Source organism: Phoxinus phoxinus (assembly GCF_949152265.1).
Source record: "Phoxinus phoxinus genome assembly, chromosome: 5".
NCBI classification, from domain to species: domain Eukaryota; kingdom Metazoa; phylum Chordata; class Actinopteri; order Cypriniformes; family Leuciscidae; genus Phoxinus; species Phoxinus phoxinus.
This window is the reverse complement of record NC_136880.1, coordinates 18,238,482-18,245,650: the sequence shown is the minus strand read 5'-3', so window position 1 is coordinate 18,245,650 and position 7,169 is coordinate 18,238,482.

Below are 7,169 nucleotides of genomic sequence, written 5' to 3'. Positions count from 1 at the left end.
AAAGTTGTTTTGGTTTGACATTCTGATAGAGGACAGTCCCAACATCAAATACACCAATTTTGGTGTTTCTAACTCATTCCCTCTAGCGCCACCACCTGTCCAAAGTTTCAGAAATTGTATGCTAATAACTTTTGAACCGTAAGGCCTATCAACAAAATTCTTTTTTCCTCTGATTCCTGAGCTCATGGCGATTCGATTGCACTCTATGACGTCATTTTCCGTCATAATAGTTTTCCCGCCATTTTGAATTTTCCGAAAAACCTACTTTTTCGAACTCCTCCTAGGCCGTTGCTCCGCATTTCACGAAAATTGAACCAGATCATCTCCAGACCATGACGACAAAAAGTTATGGAATTCAAGTTGATTTGTCGAACCGTTCACGAATACCGCGCAAATAAATTTTACGTAGCGCTTGCGAAAACAGACGTAAGGCCGTATCTCCACAACGCTTTATCAGATTCAGACCAAATTTGGTACATGTCATCACAAGCATGACCTGAGGCTACATGCTGCGTTTCGGCGCAGCGCCACCTACTGGTCCGGAGATATGAAGAATTTATGTTTTTGCTTATAACTTCTGAACGGTTTGTCCAAAAATCATAAAAGTGGTCTCGATAGATTCAGGGCGTCATACTGAGTTGACTGATATTCAATTTTCCCATATCGGCCATTTTGGCTGTCGGCCATTTTGAATTATGTGCTAAAATGCTGTATTTTATGAACGCATGAACGTATCGTTACGAAACTCAGTATGGGTCATCAGTACAAGGCCTTGAAGGTACTCAAAAGATTTCAAGACAGCGCCACCTTTTGGTCAAAAGTTATAATTAAATTTCCAAAAATGCTAATAACTTTTGCATACATTTGCCTATTGTAATGACACTGATCTCAATAGATTCCTTGGGTTATGCTGAAAACATAGATACCAATTTTGCCATAGTCAGCCAAACTTCACTGTCCGCCATCTTTATTTTCTTTTAAAACCTACTTTTTCGAACTCCTCCTAGACCGAACGTCCGATTTTCACCAAAATCATATCGTGTCATCTCCAGACCGTGCCGAGTAAAAGTTATGGATTTCGTGTCGATAGACGAAACCGTTTTCGTATACCGCAGTGACAAAGTTGAGGCATGATGCCAAAATGACTATTCAGGCTTTATATCTGCAATGCCTTGACATATTGACACCAAACTTTGTATGTGTCATTGTCACTTCACTCTGACCACATCACATCAGTTTCGTAACTGCGCCACCTATTGGTCGAAAGTGATAATCATATTTTTAGTTATTGTATGTGATTTTTCAACCATTTTGCCAAAATTCATCTTCAAATGTCTTCAATTGCTCCTAGCTGCAGTTGGTCTCACACTCCCAGCCACTTTGGCATGTCTTGTCGTCTTGCTTGCGCTTGGCCCCGGTGATTGCTGCTTGCAGCTATATTTGATTTTTATTTCAGTGTTTGTTTTAGTCATTTTAGTGTTTTAACAAACTTATTTGCCAAATGTCACAATCTCTTCCACAAAGGATGACGATGAGAAAGGTATCCGTTCAAATATAGAGTAACTCACATTAAACAAATCTAATTTAATTAAATCAAATTAAACAGGGTGAGACAGACAATTAGGTGACAGGTGAATCGTGATAGTAAAACGCACATTTTTCTCTCCGTTTTGGCCTTCAATTCACATTGAGATGGCATTTAATCAAAGAACACTGAGCTTTTTGAAAACGCTCTCCTACTGTGTGTGAATAAATTTGAAAACCCTATTTTCGCATTGTAGTGTGGTCTGTGATAATGGAGATATTTGAAAACAATGATGCATGTTAAAGGGACAGTGTGTAGGAATTTCTCCCATCTAGAGGTGAAATTGTATTTTGCATTCAAACGAATAGTGCTCTCTAGCTCCCCTCTTTTTCAAATGCGTGTTGCAACTACGGTAGCCGTTATGTACCAAGAAGCTATGACAACAATAGCCCTTCGTCGAGTTTAACTATACGTTACATGGTCGACTGTTATGCTGCCTATATAATGAATTACACAACCAAGCAATGAAAAAAAAAGCTTGTAATTTAGACCGTAACATTGACTTACCCGTCGAGAAGAAAGCAGGAAACTTCAGAGTCCCTTTCAAAGTCTTTCTCCTTCATTAGCTCTTTACAATTGTGTAAAGCTATGCCGTTATTTACCCTCGGTTTTTGAATTCGCCGGTCACGTTTCCTTTTAAATAAAATTTTGGCATTTCTCCTGTGGCTCGGCATAAGTATGATCCTGAATTATGAAGTACCGTGCAGTGCAGCCTTTCAAATTTACCGGGGCAGTGACACGCATTACGCCTCTCTCATTGTCCGCTTCAGCTGATGTCAGTCACGTGACGCTGGCTCTGGACGAAAACGCATTGTGGAAACACGTTGAGGTAGCCTGGTGCTTTTTGTCCCTCTCTGCTATTATAGTTTTTCAAGATGGAGGAACGACATGGAAGCCTTCGTGGACTTACCTGTCCCATGTAAATAAAGATAAGAAATTCTTCGCGTACGAGGATAAGTCGGATCATAGGTAATTGTACACCATTATGAATAAAGACGTTGATTTTAGTTAATAAAATACTTAAAAAACTATACATTGTCCCTTTAAGTTATGTGGCACATATTGTACCCATAGATATCTATGGTTATCCAATCCGATCTCACTGCAATTCGTATTCGTACATATTTTACGAGTTGCCCAATTCATATTACAAATATGAATTCGTACGAATGACCTACCCCTGACCCCGCCCCTAAACCTACCCATCACGTGGATTTAGACAGATCGTACAAATTTGTACGAGTGAGGTCGTACGAATTAACTACCTTTTAATCACTCGTACAAATTGGTCGTGAGATAGCGTTGGGTTATCCCGACATTGTTGTGCCTGCTACATACTTTCTACGGTGACCAGGAGGGGACATGTTCGATTCGCTTAGTTTTGTTCTGGCTTAATAAACTTGTGAGAATGTGATGTCGTGGCCATGAGCTGTTAATTCGTGGGAACGTCTTATTAACTCAATGTGATAATAAGTCATGGCCACGAGATCATTTTTTTGAGGTAATGTCATCATTATGTCGTGGACACGCAATGTAATGCCGTGGCCTCGAGATCCTATGTTGAGAGAACGACATAAGAATAGCATGATAACTTTATTATGTCTGCTCTCTCTGTATCATCTTGTGAACTTTTAGTATGTTTAACGCATGCATAGTAAGGTGATTTAAGCATTCTCAGACGTCTCAATGTGGATGAGCAACTTGTGGAAAAGGCTTGAAAAAGCTAGTGTGGACAGGGAGCGTTTTGATATGAAAACGGCATTTCCAAATGTATCCGGATTAATGTAGATGTAGGCTCAGTCGCTAGATGTCTTAATGATAGTCATAAATCACAGAGCTAGCATTCACATTCGTCACACAGAGAGATGAGTGTACATGAAGGCATTATAGTAACATTAAGGTGAATTATAAGGTGAAAATGCACTGCACCAACACCTATCATGCTTATGGGTCCTGCACAGGTTGAGTGTATGAATTAATTATCCAGGGCAGATTCTCTGCTATTACAATTACGGAGCGCTTTTTTGACAGTCAGACTGACATTAATGTTTGCCAGTTTAATGAAGAAGCACTTTCCACCCCATTTCCATCCCTGCTGAGAGAGTTTTTCTGTTTTAAATTAGAAAGCAAAGGTTCACATCACTGACCCGGGCCTCACTTTAGGCTGATGGTCAAGTAGCTCATTTAAAAACCATCCTTTTTTTCTCAAAGTCGGCGCTTTTGTCATTTTGGTCACTGATTCCACCAAATTGCAATCAAATTGTTATTAATGCAATGAGTACAAATTTGCTCTTTAACGGTTTTGGTCTCACTTTCCAAGTTCTGAGTCAAAGTACATTAAATGTTTTATAAATGTATTGTATTAACCTTTTATTGCTTATGGCCTTGTTTCTCTAATGTTTCTTCCTCGCATTCATATCGCTGCATAATCTGAAATATGTTTTGCACTGCATTAATGTCTGTTGTACAATCTGCAATTCAAGCAACAGTGATTCACTCATTTTGTTTGCATTGTGGGACACACAGCAAGTTCATCTGAGGCTTCGGGGCAAATTGTTCAGTGCACCACCCACTATGAAACATAATGTAACAATATGTACAATGTAATGGAGAATAAACCCACTGCGGATGTCAAACTGCATCTGATCATTCAGACAAATATGTTATTAGTATTCAGTACTGAATTAAAACTCTCTTTAATCATGCTCCATAATAATTGAGCCATATAATCGTCAATGACTATCAAATGAGAGGAAAATCTGATCTGTGTGTGAATGAGTTTATGGGTCTTTTACGTGCGGATATGGACTTTATTTACCAGTTAGACAAGGGGAAATCGTGTATCTGCTTGCAGCTATTACAGGTTTGAAGAAAATAGCCTTTATAGACACACTGCATGCTCAATTTACTTAATTAAAATGAGCTAGTGCAGCATTCCTTGATTTTTATTTTTGCCACAAGCTAATTTCATTACATGCCGTCAGTGTTAAATGAATGTGTTTGTTTTGGGACTACATGAATAATTTTGGTTCTTTTGGGCTGGGTATTACTAGTTCCCAGTGTGGACATGGATGGGGAGAGTAAATGTTCAAATGAAGTGTTATTGTATTTGACTTTGAGCAAAATGAGAAAAGGGGGGCTTCTTGGTGTTTAATGATCTGTTATACTGGGAAGAGTGTTGTGAGGATTTCCATCGTGGTGAAGAATGAAGCCTGTGATTAGCTTGAGCACATAATCAAAGTAAAGATTCAAATCAGGAAGTTCTGCTTTAGTTCAAGCTATTTAGTTAACTATCTTCTCTTCTTTGCATCCATTTTTGAAAAAGAAGTGTGCATAATTGACCCTTCGCAGGGAGCTTGATTGACAGGTGATCTGACCAATCATACTTCGCCATCCGCCATTTTGTCAGACAAAGCAGTCAGGAGAGTTAGTAGATTAACATGGGAGGATTTGAACTTGAGAAGCGGAGTGTACTGACGCCTTTCCGCGGTTAAAACAACATTCCTTATGTTCATTCATGTTTATTTGATGCTATAAATTAACTAGAAGGAAGAGATGATCGGTTCACGAGCAGCTTTAACTGAGGCTCTACAGCGATCTGTCAGACACATTAAAGAGCCACAAAACGGTATTTATTGTTTACATTTCTTTTAAAAAATGACCAAATTTGAATGGTGAGACTTTGTTTAATATCAAAAGTAACCCAAAAGTAACCTGGTCTGTCCTGTCTGTCAGCGTGTTGTCAGTCTCCTCTCTACTCCGCGATGTATTTTTCACTGCGTGAGAACATGGTGTGGCGTGAGAGCGGCGTAGCTTGTCGGGCATAGCGACAGTAACTAAGGGGGGCGGGTCTTTGCGAACGGTCAATTCGCCTTTGGCTAAGCCACGCCCTAGAATGTAGATTAACCAATCACAGCGCAGCCAAGAACGAGCTCCCACAGAGGGTCCGACACTTTTTCACGGCGCTCCATTGACTTCAACGCAGGAGGATCATATTTTTGGTCTCGGCAGGCTATTACGTCGTCGTTTTATAAAAAATATGGTTAAACGTTGTGCCTGGGGCATTTGTAAAACAGATACGCGTTTCCCAGAGAGGTTGGAGGGGGTGTCCGTTTTTTCCCCTTCCCAAAACCGAAGTTAAATACTGACAAGTGTCGTCTATGGATTAAACTGTGTGGACGTCCTCAGTCAGCGAAACCCCTCAAGGATCAACAAGCTCACCTTTGCTCTAAGATACATTTACCTTTTAACCTTACTGTGTGTGAAGTTATAGGCTAACGTTACTAGTTAGACAGTTTTATGCTGTTTAGGTTATGATTTCGGTTCTCTGCCCTAATTGTTGATATGCTAGCACACGCTGCTAATACATACAACTTTATACTCGCGTAGTCCGTTTGCTTTGTAAATAATAACGATTATAGAAGTGAATAGAGACCTACCCAGCTTTGTATGAACAGTGTTTCTCCTGATATTGTTAGTCACAGCCTCCGTCTCGATAAGGATATTAGGTGGTTCATTTTTTGACTGTGACCGTTAACTTATGCTTTTGCCTGTATTTGGATGCCTTGTTGCTGCTTGCGTTTCACCGTATGTCTTGAATAAAACCTTCAAACGCACACTGAGCCCCTTCTGCCTACTTCTATTGGACACTTTATTTGCTGCTTTATAAAAGTTTGATAAAATTTCAGCAGGAAGAGCTGTCACAGCATAAGCCATGTTGATACCAAACCAGAGCCCAGATGAAGTTGTCGGAGGTAGCAACAGTAACTAAGGGGGGCGGGGCTTAGCCAAAGGTGAATTGAATGTGCACTTTTAGGAGCAAGTTCAGATGATCCAGCCAAAGAGGAAGCCTATAAATAGCCACCTCTCACCTCTGTTAGATCCTCACCTGCCGTCAGAGCCCATCATGTCCTAAATCGAACTCTTCCCGTCCAACAAAGAACCATTAGTCTCTGTGAAATCGCCACTGCAATCTGCTAACCCAAGGAGCGAGTCTCCTTAACCTAAAGCCCAGGACACACTAAGCCGACGTCAAAGAACTATAGCATGAAAGCTGACTGTGTTGTCGCCTCTTGGCGGCTGCGTCTCTGCCAAAAAGCTGCGCTTGATCACACCAAAAGGACTAAAGGCGACTGTCAAGTGTCAACTAGCATGTGCGTTCTGCTCCTGCATGTAGTCAATATCTTTCGTTATCAGCAGGTATCAATATAGTCTATTTTCATCATTCAAAAAGGGAAACCGATACTAGGACTGCAGATATACAAACCGTTTGCTTACCATTTTGAATATCATCACGCTGATCACTTTCTTCATTCCAGTCGGCTCAAGTTTTTATGAAAATATTTGTGCATTCGGATGGTCCGTTAACAACCTTCTGTCTGTAGGCTACCGTCTTGACTCATTTGCTATTTTCACCACTTTCGCTTTTTATTCTCGTGCACTGACTCGTTCGCTAATGCCAAGTTCACACTGCACGATTTTAGCTCTGGTTTTCACTCGCCGACAGATCTTGCGAAATCGCAGACAAATTCCCAAAATCGTAGGCAGGTCGGTGCTCGTTCACGTGAGTGACCATCACGCAGTG